This window comes from Hippichthys cyanospilos, chromosome 18 (assembly GCF_059441005.1).
Source record: "Hippichthys cyanospilos isolate Australia breed blue-spotted pipefish chromosome 18, RoL_Hcya_1.0, whole genome shotgun sequence".
NCBI lineage: Eukaryota > Metazoa > Chordata > Actinopteri > Syngnathiformes > Syngnathidae > Hippichthys > Hippichthys cyanospilos.
The window spans coordinates 12,570,184-12,589,675 of NC_142386.1; the positions used below are offsets into that span (position 1 = coordinate 12,570,184).

Here is a 19,492-nt window from a genome sequence, read left to right on the forward strand (position 1 = left end):
ACTCTAAATCGGTGGTACGGCCCGCAGGCCAGATGTGGCCTGCCCACACATTCTGTCTGGCATTATTTTTTTCAATCTAGCCATGTGATCAAGACTGACACACATATGAATATATTATGAACTGTAGTGTATTTGGGATGTGACGATTAAGCCTTTATTTCCTTTTTAAAATTTTTTTGTATGTTGCTAAAGTCTCATTATAGTAGTTTTTGCCAATGTAACTTCTCAGTCATTCATTTCTTCTCTCCTGGAGCAGCCTGGGGGCTTGGGGTTAATGGACACCTGACCAGTTGACCCCACCTAACAGTTAAACCAATGGTCAGGCACCACATTTGGCAGAGGTGAACTAAGACATGTAATTTGAGTAGTATAGGAAAAGACGAACTTCAGAAGCTTTTTAAGACAAGAACAAAGTGCCAAGTGGGCTCTTTGCCAACTTGACCTTGTGAGCGAAGCTGCTTTAACATCAGCAGTATGAAACTATTAAATACAATATTTTTCCAGCCAAGATGCCTGCGTCCGAGAGGTCTTCATTTTCATCATCAAGCGGCATTGCCTGGCGGGAGATCCCGGAAATACGGCTGGGCCAGAGCCACTACTAGGGTTAAAAAAATTCTCCACAAAATGTATACCGGTAATAGGTAAGCTTACTTTTTTGACTTGAACGAACCATTCTGAGTTCAGTTTCTTAGCCTGTTTGCTTTCTGGTTTTGCTGATGTTGAGTTGATGAGGAAAAATTGCAAACAGTGGCATCCACAAGAATATTAATTTTCCATGGTGTTCTTTAAAGAAAAAAACCTAAAAGTATTAATTGGTTATTATTTGTTTCATAAACACTGTTTTACTTTATTAATAATGTATTAATTAATTTCAGATTTTTTTCCTTCTTTCAAAATCCCAGAAAGGTTTATTAATATTTGTCACGTTCTGTCTGGGGTTTTTGGGTTTTTGGATTTAGTTTAAGTAGTTCCTGGTTCATTTCGTCATTCATTCGCGTTGTTTTTCCCTGCACCTGCCTTTCTCAGTCTCGTTAGTTTTATCTCGTCCACCTGTTGTCCGTGTGCCCCTGCTCCTCTCGTGTTAGCCTATCCGGTTCCCCTGCCTCCTATCCCCGTCCAGCTGTAGTGTGTTTTCAGTAATTAGTCTCCTTGTATTTAAACCACCGTCCCTCTGTTGCTTTTGTCGGATTATTGTACCTCGTCACTTCGTGTTCCCTGTGCCTCTGTACTCGTCCTCCAGTCTTCCCCCGTAGTCCCATTTAGTCTCGTGAGTTATATTCCGTTCCTCATTTATTTTGCTACTTTGTCAAGTTTTTGTCTTCTGCTTTTCCTGCCCTGTTTTATTATTAAAAGAGCACTTTTGTTTGCGCAAACCCTCTCCGTCCTCCTGCGTTTTTGAGCCCCTTTCCCTCCACCGCCTCACGTCGCCATGCCTAGCCGTGACAATATTTGGTTAAATGTGGCTTTCGAAGATACAAAATGATTTCATTTAGACACCTCTATGATAATCACAAACTTACCCTGGCCCCCATCAGAGAAGGGAAAGGTTATTTTGCACTCACGAGCAGTCTTGGTAGTAATGCATGATAAAAGTAATGTAGTTACTGTAATGGATTATTTTTGCTGTAATGCGGTAGTGTTATGCATTACACACACACACACACAAAAAATGTAATATTTTACTCGGTACAAATAAGAGTACCGTATTTTCCGCACTATAAGGCGCACCTAAAAGCCTTATTTAAATTTTTTTTTTAATTGTTAAAAAAATTGTGGAAATTATATGAGAAAAACTAAAAATTATGATATTATTAAAAGTAAATAAATACATTAATTAATAAATAAATCAATGGTAGGGGATTCAAATATTTTTGAAATACCACAAAGGTTGGAAACTTATCACATAAATCACTATAAATCAATCATGACTTCTTTTCTTAATTCATTTCTTAGTAAAATATGAAGAAGGAAAAACAGGAGGGAAAGCAGTAGTCTTGCTTGCTACATGCAGTTAGCAAAGATTTTTCCCAGCCAGATCCTAAGAAAAGATAATTCAATTTGATAAATAATTCATAAATAAATATTAACTTACTCAATGCTGGGGAAGTATTTTCATGTTTTTTAAGAGTCCCAGATACTTGGGTAACCCCAACCCAATTTAATACTTAAGTATCTGGAAATTAATTTCCTTAATGTACTTAAGTATCGATTCAATACTTAAGTATCTGGGATTTCATGTCCGTACGCTTAAAAAAATGTAAAAATACGTCTTTGGCATTGAATGAGTTAAATGATAAAATTAAAAAAACATTCATTGTTGAGTGATAGGTTAGATTAGGGTCATAGTCAGGGTTCCAGTTGCATTGGGGCCAAGGTATTGTTTTTGTTCTCAGACCTGTATTGTGGTCTATGATGAGCAAGCCTGGGTTATACCAGTTCTATTCAAAATACCAATTAAACAATGTATGCTACAAAGGCTGCCCATGCAGGAAGTTATTGGGCCTCAACACCATTTTCTGTTGCTCTGCTTTGCCTCGTAAACATTGCAAAGGGGACAACAGAGTTGTCGGCTCTTCTCATCAATAAATCCTCCAGAGATGTCGTACGTGCTCTGCGTGCCACCGCTCTCACTTTCACTCAGGCACGCTTGCACATTTCCGCCTTGGTCAATCGTTTGGCATTGCATCGCTTTGGTTCTGACTCATGCTGCCGTTTTTCACATTTCACATCTCATTCGTTGTCTGCCCTTGTAGTCTTTCCACATTTCTCACCCAATTTGAATCGTCCAGAAATTAAACTTTGAAACCATCCACATTTGTAAAAGATTACACAGTCCACTGTAAAATTCCCAAACATTTGCAATAAAATTCCCCATCAAAGAGATTTATTTTCACTTCATTTCTTGACTGACTCACACCAAGCTAAGATTTTTGGACTTCAGTTTGTGAACTACTGCTTGAATAGACAACGTCTCTGCACTAAGGAACTAGGACCGCTTCCTTCCTGTCTCTCTCTCTCTCTTGCTCACTCTCCGTTAACACTGCTGATTGATTAGCGGAGCTGCCAGAGTCCCTGAATGGTCAATTACAGGCTTCTGTGCGACCACGCTATTCTGGGGGAAAAAAGGGTGGGACACTAACAGGGGTATCATTTTAAAGATAATGTCATGATATCCTTGCTCGGCCATGCGAAGTGACAGAGAACATCCGTCTGTGGATACGCAATTTGTCCCCTCGTTGTGTCAGAATGGGTTCAAGTCACAGGAAGAAGCCTATTCACAATAGGCTCTTCAGTATATTCAACCTGCTGTACAGTAAGAGCTGGACAGCAGATTAGAATCTAGTTATCTTTCCCTAACTACCATCCTCAACCCTAACCCTAACTTTAACCCCAAATACATTCCTAACGTTTCGAAATCCTGAATCCCCTCAAGACTTCCAGGTCTGGTTTAAAGGTGTTTTTTGCAGCCCATTTCTCATTTGGCAGCAGACGAATCAATTTATTAAAGTGATGCTCTCGCTCTCTTGCGAACGTGGCACAAGATCCCCAACAAGCCCGATAATCCTTCATCCTTACAGTGAGGAGCGGCAACCCCCAAACCTCAACTACACTCTCTCGCTTTCTGACGGCCCAGCTAAGTGGTCTTTCATGTTCTTGAGAAGGGAGGGATGGGTAAGAGGTATAAAAACCTACAGTAGGTGTCAGAGGGGGTTTAACCCGACCCAAGAGGTGGACTCTGTAAAGAGAGTGTGAAATTTACAGTATATTGCGGCATTTTTTATGAGCCGCAGGCCTTTTCTTTTAAGTCAACCCCTCCCCCCAGGGCAATGTTCACCAACAAGGCTGGGATAAAATCTCTGTCCGCATGATACCGCGTTTTGAGAGAACGCCGAAGCAACAGGTGTGGGCTACAACTGCTTATCTCAAAGCCACTGTAGCCAAGGGTGAGATGCCAAGAAACATACTGAAAGGAGACAGAAACAAAAAAAAAAAAGCCCTATTGCAGAACCTGTATAGTTACCTAATTCAGTGGCTCTCAACCTTTTTTCAATGAGGTACCCCTTGCGATATGTAACTAGGACAAAGCAATTTTGGATCAAAGAGCAAAGACTTACTAGAGAGTGCTGTGCCATCCATCCATCCATCCATCCATCCATCCATCCATCCATCCATCCATCCATCCATCCATCCATCCATCCATCCATTCATTCATCCATTTTCCATTGCTGTTTATCCTCACTAGGTTCATATTCATTTTCCATAGGTATTTATCCTCACTAGGGTCACTGGCTTGCTTGCTATCCAAGCTGTCTAGGGGCAAAAGGCGGGGAACATCCTGAACTGGTTGCCATTGCCAAACATTCACACATTCATTCACACTTAAGGACAATGTATAGCCCAGGTGTCAAATTCAAGACCTGCGGGCCAGATCCGGCCCACCACATCATTTTATGTGGCCCCTGATATACTGAGAGAAAAAGAAAAACACAAACAATCAGTGGATGACAAATTCTGGTAGTGGTCTATTTTTTCAAACACTTAACACTGCACCCAACCCATAAACCTAAGCCAAAACCTAACCCCAAACTGAAGCCCAGTGAACACGAGGCGCAATCGTCGCTCAGATGCCAACGACGTTCCGTGCAACGGTATTTTTTTTTAGCATAGATGGCACTGCATCATCAGCGCAGAGTATCAAACTTGTTTGTTAATTTTGCTGCTCAGGTGCCAACAGTGTCCTTGCCCAACAAGCTCTTCATAGCCAAATTAGGCGGCTCCGTGTGAGTACACTTCAGAGGATCTAGTGGAATAAAAACTCTTGCCTTAAATGATGCTAAGTCCGGACATTGAAAAGACAAGCACAAATGAGACAAGGCAGAAGAAGAGATCTTTTTTAGCCTCTCTTAACTCAGAGGTCAGTCAATATCTTGAATGGTCAAACGAGACCAAACACATGATCAACGCGACTCCCAACACCTGCGATATACCGTCAGCGTTGAGCAAATGGCACCTTGTATGCAGGAAATAGCACCATCTGCACTCGCAAAACATCGATGCCCCGAGCTGATGGCTCAATGCCGATGTGTGTTGTGTATTGTGCATTAACATTTTTTTTCTGGTCCATCATTTACAGTTTTGCTGGTACGTGGATCCTCTGTCGATCATCATCTGTCTTTTTTAAGTTTACCCAAACCATCAGCCAAATATTAACAGCACTTCCGTCATCACTTAAGTTGCAGTAACACCCCCCCCCCCACACACACACACACACACATACACACACATTTAGACCATATCTCTTAGCCAGTTAGTCCTGGATGCAAGTATGTCTGCTCACTACATAGTCAGACTGTTTAACGCAATGACAAACAGGCCATCAGTACCAACAGACTGCCCAACTCTGCTTCAAACAATCCACCATTACGTAAACACCAATGACTAAACCTAACCCATCAACCATAATCGATAACCTTCATTTTAATTCAAATCTTAACCTCAACGGTATCATCCTAACTCCACACATAATCCAACTTTAACCATAATTCTGTCGCTGTAGTCACAGGGCTGAAAAAATACCAGCAACATAATGGTAAATAAATGTGACCGTCAGCAGTGTTTTTGTAAGGACATCCTCCGGACAACCTTTGCTCTCCTCTCCACCCCGACACCTTTGGCCTACATATAAATCCTCCATACTCTTTCGTCGCTTCCTGTAAGAATTCCCCCCTACGAGGCTGGAATCTGTGGACCGCCTGTAATCCTCACCCTAATCAAAATCGTGTCCTCATCCTACTGAATATGGAGGAATTGAAACCAAAGGAAGTACGAGCTGTCCATTTGGGAAAAGCTTCAATCTGACAAATACTCACTTTTGTTCCTTTTCTTTGCGCGACTCTTTTCGCCGGTGTTATATAAGAGGCCCTTTACACCGTTTCAATACCATACTTTAGTCAAGACATAACTGCACTACTATAACTGAACCATCTGGCCAACTCGCTGACAATTCACAGCCAGCAGATGTTTTCCTTGAAGGGAACAAAAGCTCCCCTGAGAGGATTGCAGGAAAATATGACTTTCTCTGCTGCGATGGCAGAAAAAAAATAGAGACAATATTGCACCACCAATAAATTTATAACTGTTACGATTCACATTACCAAACATTGTCAAGGGTATCAAGGCGGGAGACGAGGGAATACTTGAAAGTTATCAACTTCAGGACTAGGGAATTGCTTGGAAAGCGGCACAGTGGAAGAATGGTTAGCATATCCGCCTCACAGTCCAGGCAATTGGCTGGCAACCAGTTCAGGGTGTCCCCCACCCAGTGCCAGAAGTCAGCTGGGATAGGCACCTGCAAGCATGCGACCCTTGTGAGGATTAGCGGCTTTTGAAAAGGGAAGGATGGATTTGCTTGGCTAAAACTTGATTCAATGGACAAGTGAGCTACATTAACGTCACTATTTATTTTGCCGATACCTGGATAAACACAAACTGAAATTCATTTTCATGTGTTCAGCTGGGAAAACAACTGACGAAATCGAAAATATGGAGACTGATTTAGGACCATGAAGAAAACTATGATTAGGAAAGTTTGCACAGCTACTGAGTATACAGTTGAGGAGTTCCTACACCCAAGTACAGTACTGGTCTGACTTGAACATCAAATTCTCATTCTCATACCAACATAGCGTTTATTTTCATCAACTTCACAGATTATCTGATAGCTGCTCAAAATGAACTAAGCTTCATAGTGGTAATGCTTTTTAAATAAGAAAATAAAAAAAACATACACAACGCGAAGACTTGCAGGACCATTAAAATGTGACTGTTGGAAACACATGTACAGATAATGAGTGCAAAGAAGAAGAAAGGATGCTTAATACCTGATTTTATTAAATACACCAGACTGAGTGTGAAAATCCCCTGGTAGCGAAGCAATGAAGATGCGAAATTATTAACGATATGAAGACCACATTAGAAGAAAGGCTGTCAGGGTCAAGTAAAGCCTCACAAGCCCTTGCATGGATTTGCATGTCTGCGGCTAATTAGATACGAAACATAGGCAGAAGGGAAAAAAAAGCGAGTGGAGCAGGGAGCATGCTCGGGTGGGATTACTCGCCGTGTAATGACGTGAGATAGCGTAAGATTTGTCCAATGACGAGCGCATCGCCCGCTGGGTTGTCAGAACGATGATTTTACATGATCCCAGGCTCGCCTTTCCCATCGTCGAGGGCAATTTATCTTGGAGTAGATCATGTCGAAGCTGATATAAGTCACTTTGGCGCGTCTTGAACAAGGATTAAAGCCGACTCTCAATTAAGGTTCTAAATTTAGATGAGAACTTTCAACTAAAGACAAAGCTGGACGTGAAATAAATGGTCTTTCTTATTTTTAAACGATCAAGCTCCACATGGCAGGATGCATTATACTCATTTACCTGTCCTGTGTGGAAATTGCATGTTCTCCCCGACCACGGGTTCTCCCTGGGCATCTCTCCATAGTCCAAAAACATGCATGGCAGGTGTATCGGACACACCTAATTGCCCTTAGGAGTGATTGGGTGCAGTGGTTGGAATGAGTATCATTGACGGTACGTGAAGGGACTTATGGGGGGTATGTGAGATTGTAACAGGGTTTCTGCAAGAATCGATAAATTTAATATAATACTTTTTATGTCATGTCAAGACTGGAACAGTACATTTTTATTTTCAAATGAAAAGCAATTTAGTTGGAACATGCAGCAACTTATTCCTACATCGTGTTAGTGACGATTGTAAAACATTGGATGTCTTCATTGTGTTGTGTTTTATACATCTATCGTCTGGGGTCATTGAATTAAAATACACCTAGAGATACCACTAGAAAAGTTTTCTTTTTACATTGCATAATGATTTGTGCTGGTTAGGAGACACATGGCTATTTTTTTTTTTTTTTTTACCTGGAGTACATTGAAAAAAGGTAGAGAATTACTTCTATAGGACATTGACAAGTTCTTCAATCGAACACTGTCGTCCATAAAGACACATTATCCATACTAAGAGCGCAACAAACTCTTCTTCTGAGGTCAGGTAAAGCCATCTCGCTCTCATTCCACTGAGGTGGACTCTCTGCATTTGAGTGTATAAATCCCGCATAGCAGCACTGCACAGCGGCTGCACAATAAGTGTATTTCCGCCATAAAATAAATTGATGGCCACTGAGATTTGGTGCTTGTGTTTCTTCATTCAGCCGCGCAGTAAATTATTGCTTCCCTGCCCCGCCTGTGCTCATCTCCGCCTTATATAAAGACTCCAGCGTTCCATCTGTCCGCAGTGTGTGCGCACCGGAGGGAGGGACACGGGTGTCAGTGGTGTTGGTGGTATTGGTAGTGGGGTAGGGGGGCTATAATGTTCACTTCTAATCATGCACATCCTTTACCGCAAATCTTTGTTTCCTCTCCTGCTCAGGGGAACGGTGAGTGTTGCACTAAATAAATGATTCAGATATTAAACAGACAGGCAGCAGTTGCCATGACAACTGGGCCCAACCATTTCTCGGCAATTGTATAGTGAGCAGACTGCCAGACCGACGGCGCGTAGAAGGAATTCCGATTTGTATCCTTGTGTTTGGTGCTTCATAGCTATTTTTGGGGATATGCTAGACCATTTCGCATCTTTTTTCTACTGTATAATACCTACTTGGCTGTAATTGCTATCACGGTGCATTTCCACTGTCAAGGTCAAGAGCTTTTTAAGAGTAGCTAGTGTCTACATGGCTAGATATGCCTGATATAAACCTTCACTTTATAGAGGCATTCCTCAGGGAAAGGTTTAAGGTCTATTCATTTTTGATACTATACAACTATTAAATTACGGTGCGGTGTTAGGAAAGTTACTTCAAAACTTATTGCTGTGATTCCAAAGTAATTAGTTACATTATAATATGTGTGTATTTGAAATGTAAGGCATTAGACTGCTATTGCATTACTTTTACATTACTCTCACCAACATACCTGGAAATAAGGATTTGGCATTCAATTAGTTCATTAATGTGCATTCATGTAGTTCATTAAGCTCATTGCACATCCAGTGGAATGACCTTAAACTAAACTAAGTTAAGTAAACTTTCATGCTCAAAATTATCCCAAAATAAATATGATTCCTCCTTTGGGATTGTAAATTATGCCCTGATCACTGAAAATATAAAATAAAAACATACCTTAACAAAGGTCTCTGCATACCAACAATACACCAGCGCTAACTCAAGTCAATCAAATGAATTGCATTCATGTTATCAACTGCTTCAATTAATCTTTTTAAATTTATAGGCTTTACAAGCATTTTTGGGGCTATATGTTTTATGTATTGTAATGCGGAATCACTGTCATTTGCATCAAGTGAAATATTGCTAATTTTTTTTGTTTGTGATGGTTACACTACTGCATTACAGCAAAAAGTAATGCATTACGGTAGTTACATTAATTTTGTGATGCATTACTCCCAGCACTGTTACAGTGTATTATAAAATTATGAATTCAATTACCTACCAAATACAGTACATTCACATTTTCTTTTCCCAATACACTCGGAATTGTCCAATCCGCAGGGAAGTACTTGAACCAAACTTTCTTCTAATTATCAATGCGCCTCAGCAGTCACACAAACTCTTCGAGTAAGTCTTGTATCACGGTGAGCTACATCAGACGTGCCCACTGTGACCACACCAGTATCGCATCTGTCCAAAACCTGAGATCACAATACGTTACATGAAATAAGTGAGTATAAGTAAGTATTTTACAAAAACATTAAAACCACCTAAACGATCAGTTATAAAGAGATTGTGTCACTTTTTATGTCAGGGGTGTCCAAAGTCGGTCCTCGAGGGCTGCTGTCCTAAATGTTTTGCAGGTTTCTTTTCCTAACGCACCTGATTCAAATGATCAGCTCATCAGCAAGCTCAGCAGACACCTGATAACAATCCTGATCATTTAAATCAGGTGTGTCAGGAAAACAAACCTGGAAAACATGCAGGACAGCGGGCCCTCAAAGACCAACTTTGGACACCCTTGTTTTATGTTGTCAAGTGGCCAAAATTGACTTTAATTTTCCAGAAATTAATGTACGTAAATGGGATATTGGTAATAATAACAATTTTTAAATTAATTTTGGCTTTAATAATTTGTATTTTACAATTAATGTATAAAATGAGGAGCTTTTAATCAACAAATTGTGAGTATAATTTGCAATTTGTATTTTCTAAACTCCAGTATAGCTAAGACGTAACAAATGTACTTGTTCTCAAATTGAATCTGTGGGTGAATAAAAAGGGCACTTATTTAATTTTTCAAATTAATAATGCTAATACTTTTTACATTTTTTTCTTTGTTTATGTTTTTTCCCGCAAATATTTGCATTGAGGGTCCTTGGAAATTTGGAAGGAAAAAAAACAAAACAAAAAGTGATAACTGTCGGCTCATGCTTAACGATGCTGAGCGCCTACTGCCAAGGAAAAGACAAAAACATCACGCCGTAGGGCAACGACATGCTCCAAAGGCCAACTTAAAAAATAAACACAACAAACAATACATGGACGTCAATACAATGGCCGTACTATGCTTGTATTCCGAAGTAGTCCTTTGCAGCAGTGGTTGCTACGAGCTAGCTTCATTCCTCCTCGCGACTCCCTTTTTATTGCCATCACCACATCACCATTAAAAAAAATCATATTCAATTGCTGATGAGGAACTCTAAGAAACCATTAGTCAATTATGCTATCATTGTATGATACGGCACAACTTTCCAGCGATAGCCACGAACTATGTGGTGCATTCAATCTTATTCTGACATTTCCAATTCAGACAGAAAAAAAGTCCATCTATGAATTAAATGATAATAATTGCAAATATTTGAACCATGTGAGGTTCCTATCAATCTATAAAAGTTGACATATCAAAAGAATAATGGTGGTGAAATTACTTGGATATTTTACTTAATTATAATAAATGGGCCATCGAGAGGTGTGCCCAGGTATAGCGGGATCACACTCCTCAGGCTCCCCCGGTAAGGTCTGTTCAGGAGTGATTTTTGTCCCGCTCATGGAACAGTGGACCACCTCTATACCCTTGACAGGATTGTCAAGGGAGCATGGGAGTTCACCCAGTCTACATAATTTTTGTGGGCTTGGAGAAGGAGTTTGACCTCGGTGAGTGGAGAGTGCTGTGGGGGGTGCTTCAGAGGTACGAGGTGTCAATGCCAGAGTTTGCTCTGCGTTGCTGGTAGTAAATTGAATTAGTTTCCAGTGATGATTGGACTCTGCCAATACTGCCCTGTATCACCACTTCTGTTTATTACCCTGATGGACAGAATTACTAGGAGCAGGCAAAGCATTGAGGAGGTCCGGTTTAGGAGTCTCAGCATTACATCTCTGCTATTTGCAAATGATCTGGTGCTGTTGGCTTCTTCAGGTCGTGATCACCAACTGTCAGTTGAGCAGTTCGCAGAGGTAGCGTAATGCAGTTGGGATGAAGACCAGCACCTTCAAATATGAGACCATAGTCCTCAGGTGGAAAACCCTCTCTGGGCTGGGGATGAGTGGAGAAGTTTGAGTATCTCTAGGTCTTGTTCACGAGTGAGGGATTGAGCAGGAGATCCGCATTGAGGTGGCTCAGGCATCTGGTTAGGAAGTCTTCTGGACAATTCCCTGGTGAAATGTTTCGGGCATGTCCCACCGGGAGGAGGCCCCCGAGGACAGCCTCGGTCATATTTGAGAGACTATGTCTCTTGGCTGGCATGGGAATAACTGGGAATTCCCCCAGGAAGGTCTAGACTTCCCTACTGAAGTTACTGTCCCCACGACCTGACCTGGGCCATCAGGTTACTTACTTACAAAAACCTAATCAAATAAGTATAAAGAACAGGGTAGGAGTTATGGTTCATACACTGTTTTTGTGGAAAATGGCACTCTCCTTACAATTCAAAACTTTAATAAATGTAAAAAATGGCAGTGACAATGGAGACTCATTTGACATTCTGTCTTGCAAAGTGAAATTTAGTAGGTCATGATGATAGTTTGCACATCTACAATCAGTTGAAATATTTTTGAATTGAAAATCATCTGAATTAAAAATGTATTCAGAATTGAATTGTACACCGCAAAATTAGAATTAGACTGAATCGAGAGTCAAAAGATTCCCATTCCCATTGCTTCTCTAGCTACTTGGCCGTAAATTTTCTTCCTCCTACATCTTTGGCCTCTCTGCTCTAGTGATTAATTAGTCAAATGTGCCTCCGCTGCAGAATGGCTTCCACTGTGGCGTAATTCCACTGTTAAGCCAGGAATAAACAGGCAAGTGAAAATGATGAGATTAAAAATGAGGAAAACAATGGGAATGTGGGTAAAAAGTCATCCTAATTAAGAGGATTGCCAGGCTACTTATAATGTGAGAGTTGGAAAAGTAGCAAAGTAGTTCAAATAAAGACATTTGTATTAAAATATATCGCCATCTGTTCCCCGATCTTAGAAACATCCTCCCGTTCAGAACCAAACACTTTGGAATAGACCAGGGGTGGGCAACTCCAGGCCTCGGGGGCTGGTGTCCTGCATGTTTTCCTGTTTTCTCTCTCAAACACACCTGAATCAAATGATTCGGATTATTCTCAAGCTCCAGCAGAGCTTGTTGATGAGCTAATGGTTTAAATCAGGTGTGTTAGGGAGAGAAAACTGGAAAACATGCAGGACACCGGCCCTCGAGGGCTGGAGTTGCCCACCCCTGGAATAGACAGTCATTGTTGTGGAAAGTTTTGAATAATCTACAATATAGGTGACGAACTCCAGTTATCGAGGGTCGCTGTCCTGTTTGACGGCTTTCTCTCCTCAACACACCTGATTCAAATGATTAGTTCATTAGTGACCTCCACAGGAGCTGGAAAATGATCCTAATCATTTGAATCAGGTGTGTTTGAGAGAGAAGGTTAAAAAAACATGTGGGACATTGGCCCTTGGGGACAGGAGTTCTACAACATAGACTACACTGTAGTGACTCCATCATGTAGCAAAGTTAACAGCGCAAGTTAAGCAGGTGTGGTCTGATTTTTGAAAGACTTGAAAACCCCCACTGATCGTAGTTTACATGGCAACGTGTCCAGAGTGAACTTTGCCTCTCCTCCATGTTACTTCTGTCACAAGTAGAATGACTACATGACGAAAAACCCTTAACTGCCTTGTGTGAAAAACTAAAACCAGAAAACCACTTTGTCATAATTGGGTTAATTTACGAGATCCCGCCCCAATATCATATCTATGTCATGGTTTGTTGGGTTGTGGGTTTATTTTGAGGGGTTCTGTTTCTGTTTACGTTTATAGTTCCGGTTTCTGCCCCTGTCGCGTCTGCCTGCGTTAGTTTTGATTTAGTCCACCTGTCTGTTACCTGCGCCTCGTGTCCTCCAATCTGCTCCCTTTGCCTGTTGTCCCTGCCCAGCTGCCATGTGTTAGTTTGATTAGTTTGTGAATGTATTTAAGCCTAGTGTCTGTTACAGCCCGTGTCGGATCATTGTCTCTGTCACGTCATGTCATATTGTCTCTATCGTATTGTTGTCTCGTAGTCCCGTCTTGCCCCGAGTCCCTCAGCTCCGTGTTTTCCTGCCAGCCTGTCCATAGTGTTTTGCTTTCTGTTTTGCCAGCCTGCCTGCGCCCTTAGTTCGAGTTTTTTGCCGTCCTGTTTTTCTCGCTTTTGTTCCCGTTCGTTTATAAATAAATGGATTTAATCAACCCCCTGTCCCGACGCTCCCCTGCTTTTGGGTCCTCCTCCTCTGCAACCATGCCGGCCTCCTCAACCGCCGTACTCCCCCGTGACAGAATGATCCGACCACCAGCACAGGACCCAGCGGGAAGTCCGCGTCGGCGGACTCGACGCCGCCGCCCCGCCCGCATCCGTTCTCAGCCCGCCGGTCAGCCCCGTTCCCCCAGTGTGAGACCTCTTGTTTTTTCTTCCGTGTTTCTCCCCTCCGAGTCCGCGTCTGTCCCCGCTTCTGATCCGCCCCCCGCGTCTGTTACTTCCGCGTTTCCCTCGTGTTCCTCCGACCTCCCATACGACACGATTCTGTCCCCGCACGTTTTTTGTAGTTCCGATTTTTCTGATTTGCGTAGTTCACCTTCTGTCCGCACACCCGATCACCCTTCCTCTCCTGTTCGCGCACCTTACTGTACGTTGGACTCAGATTTTTCCGATATCGAGGATTGCCCTCCTTTCGTCACGTTTCGTTCCAGTACCGGTCCGGATTTTGTTTACCCGCGTCCCTCTTCCTTCGACACTTTTTATCATATTCCGTATTCGAGCCCGTGCACCTCTTATGATTTTGATTCAGATTTTGATTTTCCGTCCAGCCAGTCATTTTACAGTTCGTCCGAAGACTCCGATTCAGAGCCCCTATTTGACCGTGACCTTTTCGTGGGCTCCCGGTTGGCATTTCGTGGCCGCCGGTGGAGGGGCCCGCGAAAAGGCCACCGCCCCAGTGACCACCAGAACCCATCTGTTCAGCCTTCCGATCCGTTCCCTCCTGTCTCTGTGTCCCCCTCTTGCCGCGCCCTGCCTACTTCCTCCTGTCCTGTACCACCCTCTTCTTGCACCCTGTCCCAAGCTCCTGTCGCGTCTGTACCACCGGTCTCTGTTCCCCAAACTTCCTGCCGGCGGGCTGAAGCGGCACCCGCCCCTGTCCCAGCGCCAAGGCGGCTACCCGTACCTGCCCCAGCGCCAAGGCGGCTACCCGTACCTGTCCCAGCGCCAAGGCGGCTACCCGTACCTGTCCCAGCGCCAAGGCGGCTACCCGTACCTGTCCCTGCGCCAAGGCGGCTACCTGTCCCTGCGCCAAGGCGGCTACCTGTCCCTGCGCCAAGGCGGCTACCCGCCCCTGTCCTTGCGCCAAGGCGGCAGACCGCCCCTGTCCCAGCGCCAAGGCGGCAGACCGCCCCTGTCCCAGCGAGCCGGCGCCCGGCCTCTGCGAACCCTGCGAGCCGGTCCCCGGTCTCTGCGAACCCTGCGAGCCGGTCCCCGGCCTCTGCGAACCCTGCGAGCCGGTCCCCGGCCTCTGTGAACCCTGCGAGCCGGCGCCCGGCCTCTGTGACCCCTGCGAGCCGGCGCCCGGCCTCTGTGACCCCTGCGAGCCGGCGCCCGGCCTCTGTGACCCCTGCGAGCCGGCGCCCGGCCTCTGTGACCCCTGCGAGCCGGCGCCCGGCCTCTGTGACCCCTGCGAGCCGGTCCCCGGCCTCTGTGACCCCTGCGAGCCGGTCCCCGGCCTCTGTGACCCCTGCGAGCCGGACCCCGGCCTCTGTGACCCCTGCGAGCCGGACCCCGGCCTCTGTGACCCCTGCGAGCCGGACCCCGGCCTCTGTGACCCCTGCGAGCCGGACCCCGGCCTCTGTGACCCCTGCGAGCCGGACCCCGGCCTCTGTGACCCCTGCGAGCCGGACCCCGGCCTCTGTGACCCCTGCGAGCCGGACCCCGGCCTCTGTGCACCCTGCGAGCCGGACCCCGGCCTCTGTGCACCCTGCGAGCCGGACCCCGGCCTCTGTGCACCCTGCGAGCCGGACCCCGGCCTCTGTGCACCCTGCGAGCCGGACCCCGGCCTCTGTGCACCCTGCGAGCCGGACCCCGGCGTCTGTGCACCCTGCGAGCCGGACCCCGGCCTCTGTGCACCCTGCGAGCCGGACCCCAGGCTCTGTGAACCCTGCCCGTCTGCCTCCCAAGCCAGTCGCCCGTCTGCCTCCCAAGCCAGTCGCCCGTCTGCCTCCCAAGCCAGTCGCCCGTCTGCCTCCCAAGCCAGTCGCCCGTCTGCCTCCAAAGCCAGTCGCCCGTCTGCCTCAGTCATCCCAAGTCAGTCTCCTGGCATCCCCGCCGTTTCTGATTGGCCCCCAGTGGCTGTCTCTGTCCAGCCTGCCGTTCCCAGTGCTGCCAGCCACGGTGCCGCAGCCTCAGCCTGTTGAGCCACCAGCCACGGCGCCTCAGCCTCCTGAGCCGCCAGCCTCTGCGCCGCTGCCTCAGCCTCCTGAGCCACCAGCCACGGCGCCGCAGCCTCAGCCTGTTGAGCCACCAGCCACGGCGCCTCAGCCTCCTGAGCCGCCAGCCTCTGCGCCGCTGCCACAGCCTCCTGAGCCGCCAGCCTCGGCGCGGCAGCCGCAGTCGCCTGAGCTGTCAGCCATGCCACCATTGCCGCAGACGACAGAGATGCCAGACGGTTCCCTGTGGTCGCCCCTGTCCCAGGTCAGTCTTGTGCTCTCACTCGTGTCTGTGGTCTGCACCCAGTGGCTGTTCCCTGATGGCACCCCGACGACGCCTCCGCACCTGCCTGACGGCGTCCAGCCGACGCCTCCGCACCTGCCTGACGGCGTCCAGCCGACGCCTCCGCACCTGCCTGACGGCGTCCAGCCGACGCCTCCGCACCGGCCTGACGGCGTCCAGCCGACGCCTCCGCACCGGCCTGACGGCGTCCAGCCGACGCCTCCGCACCGGCCTGACGGCGTCCAGCCGACGCCTCCGCACCGGCCTGACGGCGTCCAGCCGACGCCTCCGCACCGGCCTGACGGCGTCCAGCCGACGCCTCCGCACCGGCCTGACGGCGTCCAGCCGACGCCTCCGCACCGGCCTGACGGCGTCCAGCCGACGCCTCCGCACCGGCCTGACGGCGTCCAGCCGACGCCTCCGCTCTGGCCTGACGGCGTCCAGCCGACGTCTCCGCTCTCGCCTGACGCCGCCCTGCTGACGTCTCCGCTCTCGCCTGACGCCCCGCCTGCCGGTCTTCAGGGGCAACCGGGATACAAGCCTACCTGGGGTGGCTTGCTGTTCGCCATCGGGCGCCCAGGTCGCCCGCCTGACTCGGCCCGCCGGGCACATCTGCTCTGGCGTCCTGGCCGCCCGCCTGATTCGCCTCGCCGGGCGCCTCTTGTCTGGCGTCCGGGCCGCCCACCTGACTCGGCCCGCCGGGCACATCTGCTCTGGCGTCCTGGCCGCCCGCCTGATTCGCCTCGCCGGGCGCCTCTTGTCTGGCGTCCGGGCCGCCCACCTGACTCGCCCCGCAGGGCACCTTTCGTCTGGCGACCGGGTCGCCCGCCTGACTCGCTCTGGCGACCGGGTCGTCCTCTGGACTTTCCCCCTCGGGTGCATCCCGTTGGGCACCAGGGGTGCCTTTGGACTGTTTTTGTTTTTCTCCTGTGCCCTCCTCCGGTCCCCCTTCCGCCCACCCTGCCTCGGTTTTGTTTGCTTGTCGGTTTGTTTTGGGACGTCTGGGATCCGTCCCTTGAGAGGGGGGTTCTGTCATGGTTTGTTGGGTTGTGGGTTTATTTTGAGGGGTTCTGTTTCTGTTTACGTTTATAGTTCCGGTTTCTGCCCCTGTCGCGTCTGCCTGCGTTAGTTTTGATTTAGTCCACCTGTCTGTTACCTGCGCCTCGTGTCCTCCAATCTGCTCCCTTTGCCTGTTGTCCCTGCCCAGCTGCCATGTGTTAGTTTGATTAGTTTGTGAATGTATTTAAGCCTAGTGTCTGTTACAGCCCGTGTCGGATCATTGTCTCTGTCACGTCATGTCATATTGTCTCTATCGTATTGTTGTCTCGTAGTCCCGTCTTGCCCCGAGTCCCTCAGCTCCGTGTTTTCCTGCCAGCCTGTCCATAGTGTTTTGCTTTCTGTTTTGCCAGCCTGCCTGCGCCCTTAGTTCGAGTTTTTTGCCGTCCTGTTTTTCTCGCTTTTGTTCCCGTTCGTTTATAAATAAATGGATTTAATCAACCCCCTGTCCCGACGCTCCCCTGCTTTTGGGTCCTCCTCCTCTGCAACCATGCCGGCCTCCTCAACCGCCGTACTCCCCCGTGACAATCTATGCCCATGTGCTGTCATGTTTCTATTGTGGTTTCGGTCTGGGTTTTCTGTTTTGGGGGATTTTGTTTTTTTCCAGTTGTGAGTTCTTTTAGTTCTTGTGTCTTGCACTCATTTGGTTTCCCTCGTGTCGATCCTCGTTAGCATGATTTGTTTCCACCTGTGTACTCACCCTCCTTGTGCCACCCAATCAACTCCCTTTGCCTTTTGTTTCTCCCCAGCTGTTTCCCGTTTCCTTGTCGAGTCCCTAGTCTATTTAAGTCTGAGTGTGCTTTCCAGTTCGTGTCGGGTCATTGTCCTCGTCAGATTGTCGTTTTGCTCCTCATCCGAATTCTTAGCCAAGTTAAGTCTTTGCCTCTGTGTAGGGGAGAAAACAGACATTCTGGTGTGATGGAGAAGAGGAAGTGCGTTGTGTTGGAAACAGGAATTGTGGTAGCGGAAAAGAAGGACGTAAGAGAGAGTTGAAAGACAAAATTGAATGCATAAGAATGTTGGCGTTGTGGCAAGAAAGATTTTGGGCAAGTGGAAACAAATGGAAGAAGGTTGGCAGAACTAATGAGATAAGGATGGCAGAATTGTTACTGTTAAGACAAAAGGAGGCCATTGCGAAAGCCCAAAAACTCAGACTAAAAGACAAATGATGTCATTTTTGAGGCTGATGAATTATTGTAGCATATGGATTCCAAAATTTGTTTTGAATTGACTAGGCCACTGCTTGATATCAGTTATGAAAAAAGCTGACGAGGCAGTTGACAGTGTGAAATTGGAATTGGTTTAATTCATCCGTATTGACACTACCGGATTACAGCAAACCATTTGAGCAAAGAGTGACCGCTAAACAGGGATTCATGACTTCAGTTTTGTTGCAGAAGCATGACGGGAAACTGAGGCCAGTCAAATTTTACTCTGAGGAATTGGATGCAGTTGCTGGGCTGACCCCTGAAGGCGTTCAGGTGGTGCTGGCCGCAGCATTGGCTGGGGAGGCTTCAGTGGAGGTTGTGTTGTTTCACTCCCTCACGTTGAGGGTTCCCTATGTATTTGTTTTGTTGCTGGAAACCCCCCACCCCAAAAAATGACACTCTTATCGCCTGCATGACATTTATATTGCACCGCGGTTCTTGTATCACAGGGACACATTATAATTGTTAGATGTGGAGCATCAAACCCAGCGACACCTTTGCCCACGCCTGTAGACGGCACCCCACACGACTGTGGAAGCCACGCCCAAATTCCCACCGAACCAAGACCTGACCTGAATGACACCCCTCTCCCGACTGGAGAAGTTGTTTTTTTTGACGGTTCAGCTAGCAAAGGGGAAGACGGCCGCAAAAGGGTGGGATATGTAGTAAATTTTGTTTTAAGGAACATTAAAATCGACATGTTCATTGCAAGCAGATGAATTGGCCGCGCTAATCAAAGCGTGTGAAATTTTTGAAAGCAAAGATGTTACAATATGGACAGACAGCGAGTATGGCATGTGTTTTATCAACTTTGGGCTAACCGCGGCTTCCAAACCACAACAAGAAAAGAAATGACCAAATTACAGCAGGAAACCGATTAGGCAAACAAAGCAGCCAAAGAAACAGTCATAGGTGTGCCCACAGTTGCCAAAGCACAAGACAACCGCATTGACACACTACATGATGAACAAGACATACA

General features: G+C 46.8%; 1 protein-coding gene across 2 annotated transcripts in view; it reads right to left on the reverse strand.

Moving 5' to 3' along the window:
* Positions 1 to 19,492, reverse strand: part of fstl4 (follistatin-like 4) — a 175,142-nt gene that overhangs the window by 27,265 nt on the left and 128,385 nt on the right. The window lies entirely within an intron of this gene.